The sequence below is a fragment of the Acartia tonsa genome, chromosome 8, assembly GCF_053477335.1.
Source record: "Acartia tonsa isolate MP-2025a chromosome 8, ASM5347733v1, whole genome shotgun sequence".
Classification (NCBI taxonomy): domain Eukaryota; kingdom Metazoa; phylum Arthropoda; class Copepoda; order Calanoida; family Acartiidae; genus Acartia; species Acartia tonsa.
The window spans coordinates 34,827,488-34,839,900 of record NC_137267.1 but is presented as its reverse complement, the minus strand read 5'-3'; the positions used below and the strand labels follow the sequence as shown (position 1 = coordinate 34,839,900).

General features: G+C 31.3%; 1 protein-coding gene across 2 annotated transcripts in view; it reads right to left on the bottom strand.

The window, feature by feature from the left end:
- LOC145326798 (homeotic protein ultrabithorax-like) overlaps positions 1-9,469 on the bottom strand; it is a 124,624-nt gene extending 115,155 nt beyond the window's left edge. For both annotated transcript variants that reach the window (XM_080170211.1, XM_080170212.1), the window contains exon 1: positions 9,399-9,469. The gene's annotated coding sequence lies outside the window, so the exon portion shown is untranslated. The remainder of the gene's footprint in view (positions 1-9,398) is intronic.
- Between the last annotated feature and the right edge of the window lie 2,944 nt (positions 9,470-12,413).

Sequence of the window (12,413 nt, the reverse complement as noted above, 5' to 3'; positions counted from 1 at the left end):
CTTGGGAGATAAGACAATATATAGACGATAAAGAGAAGTACTTTCCAAATGCTGATGACCAGATTTCCTCTAAAGTAGAATAATATTATTGGTTGAAAAGTTTGGACACCTAATGTTTGAACCAAACAATTAAGACCTATAATACTAAAAGTTTTACATTCCAATGTCCACTCCAACCCTTTTGAAAACTGTGGATGGAAGATCATTTTAGGCTCCACATCCGACATCCAACCCATCCATATTGCAAGATCTTTGTATGATAAAGTCAATGAACCAAAAAGAAGATTTCACCCGTTTAAGGACCAAGATATTCCCCATTACTCATGTAATCTTATTATATAAATTAGCAAGGATTTTAGTCTGAAGATTAAGATCTCAATAACTACTTTACTGATTGTGTTCTCAATTTGATGATGTGTTAAAATAAACCAGATATGTATTGTGCCCTTTTGTAAATAGTTTTTAGCATACCAGTCCCTTTTTTGCATGTAAGTCCATATTGAACATTTAGTAAATAAGAAAGAGGCTAATTAAAAAGTGTTTAAAAATCATTAATGTCACATTACCCTCCCTCAAAAAACTACTCCCCCCTGTTTCTTCAAGTGCTAGATTAATGCATACCGCAACGTAAAAACTTACTTTTTTTCACTGAAAAAGGAGAAAATTTTGGATAGGTGAAAATACAGATAACTAACTACAGATCAGAAAGTATTCTTAGAGGTATTTAATAGGAGTAAACAATACTAGTTGCTTATCGCATCGTTTTATAGACAGCTTTACTTGGATATTAAAATGAAAACTATGAAAAGATTAAAACCAGGTTTGTTAGCCCCGAGGGGCCGAATGACTGGTAACCGGGCCTAATCCACCGGATATGAATCGGTTTCGAAGCCATACTGAAAAATAATTTATATAATTATTAATATTTGAGAGGTTTAGAGATTAATAACCAACATTTTTTTGGTTTAGTAGGGAGAGTAGTTACTTCATTTTAAAATTGTCTAATAAAAATAAAAATTGACATCTATGTAACCGTTGATTATTGCAAATGAATCTTTCATTTTTCAGATGGGCTTTTGGTCTTGTCTTGAGTTTTTCAATTCCCCCCTTCAATGAAAAGTCCCATAAAAATCAAATCATCTTTTCCCTCAAAACAAATTTATGTTTTTCCTTGAAGAATTGCCCCTTTTCACAAAAAAGCCTGTGGTACCTTTCTTCTCCTCTAAATATACACAGTCAAATCTCTGCAGTGATTCTGCAAAAATTTTCGCAACTTTTACTGCCTTTAAACCTCAGGTTTTACAGGCAGTTAAAAGTAGTTTTACAAGGCATACAACTATCTATCTATCTGTCTATCTTCTGGATATCTTTAAGACAATCTCTTTATTTGCAAATTTATATGTTTCAAGTGTTGCAAATTATGTGCTAAAATTATTGTATTGGCAAATTTTGGCGCTTTTATGGAAAAAACGATAATTGGATATTAAATTTAATAATCTTAAATTATCTGAAATTGAATTTGTATGTATTTTAGTTTGTGTGTTATTTAAGATATATGAAACGGCTTAATTACACAAAGCTTTATGTTAGTCCTATTGTATTTTAAGTTTATATGTTACTAGCGGCTACGCCCCCATTGAGGTCTCTAGGGGTACTTAAGGTAGTTGGAGGGAAGTCGCACCAATCTTACATTAAATGTTAAATTTTGGTATTTACAAAAATAGAAAAATTGTGAGGGTAGTCATTTTTGTTGTAGGGGTGATTTCTATTGGAAGGGTGTTGGTACCCTCCCCCAAAATATTCACAAACTTTCACAGGAACTATTTAAACTTCACTGTAAAGGAGAACCATATCGGTTCAGCGGTTAGTGAGATACTTCGGTAAAGACAGACAGAGATACTTTTACTTTAACCCTAAAAAGCATGAAGTAGATAAATACACACACACATCCTATTGCTATGGAAGAAAATGGTGTAAACAATTTATTGAAGTAGGAGGGCTAAGATGCTTTAAAGATTAAAAATTAATAATTAAAAATGTTTAAAATACATACATTTAAGTTTAAAATCATATATACGAGAGAAGTTTTATGTACGTGAGACGTGTGGTCGATAAGTTATCAAAAACTTTTGGTTGGAAAGATTTATATTTTTTAGGACTTTTCTGTTTTGATACCAATTAGTTTCAAAATTCATCTCTAGCTCATATAAAATGAGGACAACTAACCCTTTGATTGCACGACCTTTGACTGGATGCCACGGTCCTGGTTGGTTTAAAAGGAGGTTAAGTGATCAATAAGTATAGGAGTATAATGAAATGATTAATATCCACTGGAATAAGAACCGGTTATCAGTTATAATGAAAAATCATGTTTATCATCGTAAAAAAAAACTAAAATTAATAATAGTTTTGTTAGCATGGGCCTCTGGAAAACTGTCTATAATACAATGCGATAAATAACTATGAAAAAACCTGTTAAGAATTTCCTATTAAAAAGGCATTTTCTATTTTAATTGGAAGTACATATTGTTTTCTCTTTAGAAAAGACCTAAATTAGTTTGAAGGGGCAAAGAAAAATTTGGGGGTGGTAAATGGTTTTGCCAAAAAACAAAGTCTTCCCATAGTTATTTTACATATATGTAATATTTGTCTAAAAAGTAGAAAAAAACATGTAACGTATTGAAATTGTTTATATGTGCAAAAATAGCCAACGTAATAATGACAATGTCAGATCGAGAAAAAAAAATATTGTAGGATTAGTCATTTTATTACACCATCATATCTCTTTATAGCGCGAGCTTTGACTGGAAGTCCGATCTATGCCAATAAGTTGCGTCTGTTTTGGACCAAGGCATTCCCCCTTTCTTCTGCTAATTATGTCGTGTATATGACAAAGCAGTAGTAGGTAAAATCTTTTGTAACGCATTTCGAACCCGTCACCTCGTCTTTAATAAGCTGATGAGCTACGTTTTAAGCGGGTTTTAGTAAATTAATCTTGTATAAACCCCAAGAAGGAACATGGTTTATAAAAAAAAAATCGGGGGAAGTTTTTTCTCTCTACGAAAAAGGGAGTCCCCCCGACTTTATTGGAGATGTGCATTTTCAATTAGAGTTTTGCGTGCAATAGTTTTTGCAATACCAAAATTTATGCCCTAGAATCTGCACATTACAATCTCAGGGATGATGATAAAGATAATGAAAAATCAGGAATTTCAAAATTAAGGTTTTTTTCGCAGCGCATCTACTCTAGGATATTTCTGTCATCCCGAGACTGGGAAAATGTATGCGAATTTTTTTGTTTATTTACAAATTATTTTCCAAAAAAAAACAATTATCTTCAACCAATTGACTAAATAAAAATGTCATCTTAGTGATATGTTGACAATACTCAATATATTTCCAATAATAAATTTGAATAAAAGTTTTAGTTTAAATGGCAAAAATTTATGTGAGAGGTCTTTTTCGAACACCTTACCGTACTCCTGTTTGGCGATTATTCCCTCCTATTTTGCATGTTTTTCTAATTTCAAATAATTGCGCCAATTTTATGAAAGTAATTTCAAGACATTCTAAATTCTAACTGCAATCAAGCCCCTAGCCCATATGGGGGAAGGGGGGGGGGAGAACACTCTCTAAGATTCTTACTATTTAACATGACGTCAATTTAACTTTAAAGCTGTTATTTTATCAACATAATACTACAGCTATAGCGAAACTTTCGGTAAAACTTCGGTAAAACTAACACTAGTAGTATTTGAACATATACACTTTAAAATACTCGATATTAATTTGATCAAATTTATAAGACTTGGGAAATAAATTTTAAGACGTCATTCTCATAAGCAAATCATGTGTAATTGAAGAGTAGACTCGCTCCCCCTCAATGATATGCGTAAGTTTATTCCACCCTACTTCTATGACTGAATTATTAGTTTATACATACATATAGACAATTATTGGAAAAAAAACAAGAAAAGAAACAGGCAGATATACAGAAAAGACCATTTATCCTTTTCTTAACAACCTTTGTCTGTAGGATCTTTAAAATAAATCTTGCAGCAGAGAAACGTCAGATTTTCATTATCTATAATACAAAGTAGAATGATGTCTGTCCGTCCGTCTGTCTATCTGTCCGTCTGTCCGTCCCTTAAGATCTCGGTTTTAGGCTATTTTCTTGGGGGGTGGGGACACTCCCAACCCCCCCTAAAAACAAAAAAATCCCCCCCACTTTTTTTGTGCTGAAGATTTCCTTGGTCCTTTTACGAATTTCGCCAAAAAAAAATTTTATCACCTCTTGCGGCAAACGGTAGTAACTTTTTTTGTCTGTAGCTTAAGATTTATATAACTACTAAACCTATTGAGTTCTCCATTTTGGGAAGCTTCACATATTGGATGGATTTGGGCTATTTCACTTTTAGATTTAGATGTAAACCTTGGGATTGTTTCAGCCTTCTTTTTGCCCCTTGTTACTACTTTAAAGACAAAGTCACTAAACGCTTAGGACGCAGCCGCTCGTTCTAGTTTATTTTAGTATGCCTTAGATAAATGTAAAATAAGATTCAATATCTAATTAAAGTCTTTAAATCTGAAGGAAGTGATTTTGCCGCCATTATGATGATATTACAATTAATAAAATACCCACTTCTGTAGAATAATGATAATTTGTTTTCTTACAATTTGCTTTACAGATTATTCCTCCCTTGGTCCTTATTTGCATCCTATGAAAGCATTTCTATTTAAATTTTGCATCAAACATTTGAATAAGGGCCTAGTCAGGGTTATTAGATGAGGTAGAATATTAATTTATGCATAAAAGAAAATGTTAGGACCCGGGTGCGCATAAAACTCAAACTAAAACCCAATTGTGTGCAAAAAATGAATTCCGAAAAGATGGATTGTCTGTTTAGGAACAGGTTTAGACATCCTGCTGAAATTTAAAATTATATTATTAGCTATTTAGCATTTATATTATTACTTTTTTTAATTTACGAGGCAAGCAGGCATGAATATATTCTTGTATAACAGTTTAGGATGTCTGACTGTCTGTCTGTCTTTACCGAAGGTGCTTTCTTGTAAACTGTTTAACTAACAAGGTTCTTTCTTGTAAACTGTTTAACTAACAAGGTTCTTCTTTGCAATGTAGCTTCTCATTAGTCCTGGGAAGGTTTATATCTATTTAGGGGGAGGGTACCACAATTGCCTCAAGAAAACAACCCCCCTCCAAAAAAAATCAATATTACTTTTTTCTTTTAAGAACTTAAATTGAATACAGAGGGGTCGATTTACCCCTTAACTCTCACTCTCCACTAAGTAAACCTAGAGGCACCTAAGGGAGTAGTCGCTTGTGTTGATAAGAGTATCCTACACCATTTATATAATTGTTGTTAATTTTCCTACTTGAATATGCAACCTTGTATCTGACATTAAGAATTTAAGGGGGTCATAAATACAGCACACATTGCAAAACAATATTTTATAAAATGTGATACATTAATTTTTGTAAAAGAAAAGAAAATAAGCATTTTTTTGCACCAGCGGCTAAGCGCGCTTAGTTTTAGAATAATAAGATTTCGTACCCTTGATAATTTTTTAAGGGACTTTTTCTATTGGGATGGTGGAAGTACCTTTCCCCAAAATTATTATGAATATTCCCTGGACCTATAAGAAGCTACACAAAAAAATAAGAACTATAAGATCTAGCGGCTAAACGATATTTTAAGCAACAGACAGACACTCACACACATACATATTGTTACTTTTTATAAAGAATAACTTTTGTTTAATTAATAATAGTTATTTCTCGTATCGTATTATAAACGGCTTTCCGCGGATATAGAATGTACAATTATAAGATTAAAACTAGTTTTTTTAGCCCCGAGGTGCCAGAGGCACCGGCTAAAAAAACTGGTTTTAATCTTATGATTGTACATTTCTATATTCGTAGAAAACTGGATATAATACGATGCTAGACATAGTTTTTTCGTATGCATGAGAACCGGTTCCTATCCACCGGATTCGAATGAATACGAGAAATGTATTTCTATTATTTAGATTTAAAGTAATAAACACTTGATTAAATCATAAAAGACAGGAAAAGGCTGGAAATGAGAATTAGTACAATCATAAAAGTCTTTCAAATCTAGTAAAACACTATAACTTAAACTTTTTTGGCCTTAGGCCATGCTGTTATTAGCTGTTTTAAAAATACAACGTTCAATTTAACAACTGTTTTACTTTAATTACATGCTTACAGTATGAAAAGAAAGCTTTTCTTTGACATGTATATTGTATATCCAACAAATTTTGCAATATTAAGGTAATATCCAGAAACGTAGCTATTTTATTGATTCTTAGTTGGTAATTCTTGTGATGAATAGGAATAAAGAAACTACGATTGAAAAGGAAACCTCAAAATGTAAACATCTCATTTTATCCCCCTCAAAATTATAAAAATAAACATTAGATTACCCTTTGAAACCTTTTAAACCCCGCTCAAAATAAAAAGCTTGGACGTCCCTACCTTCAGCAGATGCTTAATGTTCGTTTGTATGTTTAAAGCAGCTTATAGTGCCTGTAAAAAATGACGTCATGCAATACAAATGACAAATCATAAATTTTATCATTGGTTATTAAAATGTATACTGGTCTATCGTTGGTCATTTGTATTGTATGACGTCATTTTTTATAGACACTATAAGTGGCTTCATATATTTGTTTTATTTTTATAAGCGACGCTAAATGAAATGAATGTTAATAAAAAAAATATAAAAGAAGTTAATTTAACATAATAAAATAAGTATTAAAACGCAATTTTACATCTATAATAAATGTTAATGAATAGTTAAACATTGTACAGTAATAATTTTAAGGCCTATAAGTGTTTTTTTTATGACTTAATATAAAAATTGCATATATCTACATATAAATATTTAGTTAGTAGATTAATTATACTTGATTTTATTAAATTTAAATATTAAAACTTGTTGTTGATATGTTGACATACAACTTCTTCTAAAAAATAGCCTAAAACCACCCCATGATATGAATAAGCTTCATTAAAAACAAGCTTTTTGATTTATTAAATGTAATCCCTAAGGATGTTGTTAAAAGACGACATTTGTTTGAGACTCTCCTTTTAAAATATGATGTAGAAGATGATTAAAGTCCCTCAACAGATTATAACGTCATACGATAGAATAGCCAATGAGAGGCCATTGTAATTGACCAATGGTAAAATATATGCTGGCCTTTCATTGGTTATTTTATCGTATGACGTCATAATCTGTTGAGGGACTTATAGAATTATAATGTACTTGCTGTTGCACCCCTAGCATCTAGAGACTATATATTTCAAGGGATAGGGAAGGGCAGAAAATAAGCTACAACCATCAAAATACTTATTACAGCAAGTACATTATAATTCTACATCATAGAAGATGATTAAAATCAGCGCTCGGCTCCCTAGCCTATAACCTAACCTAACCTAAAACTAAAATAGTTGTTCGTTGTCGGGGGGAAGGGGAGGGGGGCCAAGAGAACTCAAATTTTCAAAATTGAAAAAAAAGAGGAGAACGCCTAAGAATCTTCTATAAATCGGTTCAGTAGTTATCGATTTATTAAGCTACACACGAAAACCTTACTACTCTAAGAGGATATACATACCTAAAGACTTTGATAGAAATCACAAATTTTTCTATAATTCAATCTTAGGTTCGCTTTATTTTAGTTTATTAGTTGAAAAACCAAACCACCAAAAATGTTTTATATTGAAAAATATTCTAAACTTTACTCTATACATATTTTCCTAGGAATCCTTTTAAAATTGAATAAAGGCAATAATACTGTTGTTGGCACAGCTTCCCTAATTTTACTACCTTTAAACATTGGGTAGGAGCCATGGTATCTTAACAAAAGTTAAGTGTCCAAACATTTCAACCACTTATTGTAATCTATAGAGGGGATAATCTTTTTAATCATCATTAGGATGTACAATGTACATCAATTTATCAGCCATTGTCTCATCCCTTTAGATTTTTAAACCTTCAATATACTATTAAAACGAAGAAAAACTGCAATATATTAATACAAAGTACAACAACGCATTTTAGAGCAGTAAGACTCACTTTTATGCCTTAAAACAAGCTCGTAAAACTAGTATATGTTTCTATACGATGAAGATTTCCATATTTTCTAAGTGTGTCACTAAAAAACCCCTCTCCTACAACCCCTAAGCCCTATCCTAACCTAACCAAACCTAATAAAGGCATTATAACCATATTTTTTAACAAAATTATTAATTAAGGTGTGGGAAGGAGGGAAGGCGCTGGATGGGTGGAGATAATTACTTATATGCCATTTTTCTTTCCATATATGTATCTATTGAAAAAAATAAAAACACTACAAAATTAAAACTTAAGTAACACTTAAAAGTCATTGAAAAATACACAGGAGATTTTCTTAATCTTTAAAATATTTTAGATAACTGATCTAATAATAATTATAAAAATCTAAATACATTAATAGTATGAATCCCTAATTCTTTTATGTAAACACAAACACATAATATATAAAATAATTTTAGCAACTTAAAAACTAATTGTTATAATGACATTGCAGAAGCTTCTAATATGTAGTTCCTATAAAAAATGACGTCATACTGGCCTACCATTGCTTAACTAAAATGTATACTGGCCTGTCATTGGTTATTTAGTCTGTGTATTTGCCTATCATTTGTCATTCGTATCGTATGACGTCATTTTTTTCTAGACACTATAAAGAGCTTCAATTTTACAAGGCAATTAATTAAATAAATTAGGGAAGGATTAATAATCACTAGCTTTATATAGACATGGCATAAATCACTTTCACGTATTTACGGACGGACAGATACACTATAGTTATAATGTAGCTGCGCAACTTGAAATAGTTGACTAGTTCTAAAAACATTAATTTATCAAATATTAAGAAATCACAAATAAAATCACTTAAGGTTTTAAAAATAGTCAACTATCAAATAAAATTTTTAAATCACTTTAACAAAATTAATATAAAATGTAAAGAATATTTTTCTACTATAGCACCCGGTAGTTTTGATAATAAAATTTACAGGTCGTAATACGAGGTAATACGAGCACGTAAAATGAAAACTTTTTACATTTATTGTCATTTAAAGTTGCATTTTGCTTCCCTTCCTTACTATCTCTCCTTTATACTTTTACTCCTTTTTTATTACATATAATGACCAAATAGGCCATAAAAATGAGAAAAGAGAGAAAGAAGGATGTATAGGGAAGTTAGACAAATTGACAAATTGAATGTAATAACAATAATGAAAGCCCAATACTATGTACATGTGGTGGGCATAATAATAGTCGTTAAGTTGATGATAATTTTCCTACCTGTAGTAGTATTTAATGGGCCCTGGTTATGACTGCCCGTCTGTCCGTTCCACAATAGAATGAGAAAAGAGAGTTTATAAGAGAGAGAGAGAGAAAGAGTCAGAGGAGAGAGACAGAAAAAGAGAGAGAGAGAGTGTCTAAAAAGACTTTGAGCTAAGACTAGAAGTTTAACAAACAAAAAACATAAGAATATGCCCCTTAAAAATGGTATTAATCATTTAAAAATGACCACTTTATTACAACTAAAAAATGCATAGTAATATGGTCAAAAAAGTGTAAATAAAAAGTTGTAAAAAAGTGTAATTTTACTGCTGAAAGTTAACTTTTATTTGGCTGTAAAACATAAAAGAAAAAATTCCTCTCCTCCAAGACTCCTAAAATGCTTCCCTGTTTAACCCCCCTTTATCCCCCCCCCCCCCACTCCCAATCACTACACTTTATTTCTTCTGTGTGGGCCACACTAGGCCCCCCTGACACCCCCCCCCCTTCTCCCCCCTTACATAATTTGATCATACACACACCCCCCGCACCACTATAACAGAGGAAAACACTTTTGGTCAGGGTGAAAGAGGACCAAAAATTTAAGTAAATCTACAACATTTCTTCCCCCCATATAGTAACAAGCTAACAAAGGCTAAAGTTAACAATTTAGACTTTGGGGGAGTTCAATTTATTGTCCATTGTCATAACCCCCCTATCCCTGCTTTTATCAAAACTCCATTCCTAATCAAAACACCCCCCAAAACAAGAAATCTCCCCCTTCAGCCCCGTCCCTGTTGCTCTCTTTCCCTTTTCAAGTTTTGTGGCGCTAACAAAGAGTAATTTTAAATAGAAGAAAAAAATCCCAAGGATCTTTTTTGCTCCTTATTTTTTCCCCCAGTTTCGCTTATCAGTGTAATTTTGATCTTTGTTTAAAGTATATAAGATGTAAAATGAAAAACCATATTGATTTTAAAACTAGTGTTTCTACTTGAAGAATTGAAGAAGGCAAAATAGTTTTACAGTTAAAATATTCCTTCTGTGTTTGCCTTTTAGTCATTCAAAACATTCTTAGATTTATAAACTCTAAAATGAATTTTACAGAAAATTCTCTAGCCATGAAATAATCTTTGAAAACTCAAGATTTTGAGCCTCCTTTCTTCCCTTTTTAATGTTTAAAAACCTCCTAACACATCCCCCCCCCCCCCCTCCAACTTTATTTTCTTAATTTATACACCCCTAACATTTCCCCGGGGAACACGAAGCCCTTATTATTCCCCATTAATGCATTCCCCATACCTAACTTAGTAAGAGTAACATACACACACACACACACTCACAATCACACACACACAAACTCACATGTACACCATATCTAATTGGTGGGACGAGATAGCTTTGGGGGGCCGCCAAACAATCAAATCTTTAAAAATATTTTTTTCTTTTCCTATTTTTATAAAGACAAAAAACTTTTTTTGGGGAATTTTTAGTATGAAACATGAATTGAACTTATTGTATAAATATATGCCTTTTTATTAACATAAAATAATCAATAAAATTAGCAAAAAATTCTTTAAAACTCTCTTTTCCCAAGATAGAACCTAAACCTACTCTTCAGATATGTACAGGGAGTAAGGGGGCATTGCACTGATAATTAGTTTTATAACCACTTAATAGTATTCGTTGGGTAAAAACTTTTGGTGTTTGCATTGCATTTTTATTGGTTGGTTCAAAACTTTTAAACCAATAATTTTAATCTACGACGAGAGCATTCTTGTTTATCATCATTGGAGATGTATCAATTTATTATCCACTGTCTTATCCCTTTATATCCCTGGATATGTATAAGGCGAACTCAATATAAGCAGATACACACACACACCCTCACACACAAACACACACACACAAAAAGAAAACACACCCTTAATATAGCTTGCACACCCAAGAAGGATGGTTTCTCAAGGTTTCCTTTGCTTAAGTATGACAACAGGGCAGCTAGCTAATCTACGATCAAATTCTACTGTAATAATATTGTATTGAAATTATAGAAATAGCCTAAAACCATCTCTCCTTAATTGAAAATCTTGCATTATCTATAAATTTACTGTTCATAATTAATTTTATTATTTTCTACCCATTACCTTATGATTGGCTATTATATCTATTAAAGGACATTGTATTATTGATTTTAAATGCATTTTTGACATTCAAATGGCGTTTAATATTATTTAAATAAAGATTAAAATAAGAAATATCTCGAATATAATAATCAAAAAACCTAATACTCTGGAATACTTAAAGTAGTAAGATATTGTATTTTTATTTATTTGTGTCTTAGCCATTTGCCTTTAGGAACTTCTTAAAAGAAATCTTAAATCTTTTTCTAAAACAGAAAAAAATTGGGGATAAGTTTTTCTTTCTTTGAGACTTATCTCCTTAAAGGGGTTGATGTAACCCAGCTAAATAGATTAAAAACATATATTCTCTAGAAATTGTTTCAGCAGAAAAACATCTTCTTACTTTAGTCCAAAAATATATTTTTTAAAGTCGTTTAAAACTTGTCTTTCTTTATGTGCTTTTCTCAATTTGTCCGATTATTTTCATTATTTTATATTTTCTCTTTTAATATGTATATATTTTTCATCATTTGAGAGTGTACCTTTTAATCTTATTATAATCTAAGTGCATTTTAATCAGTTTGCAGATTTATATTCACATTTTAACGCGGATTAAAGGATAGATAAATAGAACAATAAAAAAAACTTCTCCAAAGTAACATTTTTAAATAAAGCGTGTAAAAGTGCCTCATAAAAAGGGGATAAAGTAAAAAAATTTTTTTAGCTTAACCTGATATTCCCTTCTAATATGAGCTCTCACTGAATATTTTGTCCAAAAGTTGTAACATTTCTCCCCTTATTTAGGTGGTACTTTTACCGACTTCTCATATAAGAGTTTTTTATGAAATTTAAGGTCAGGTTCAATTTATGTTCTATTTACTACATATTTTAAATCTTAAGAAAATCAATATATTTTTTC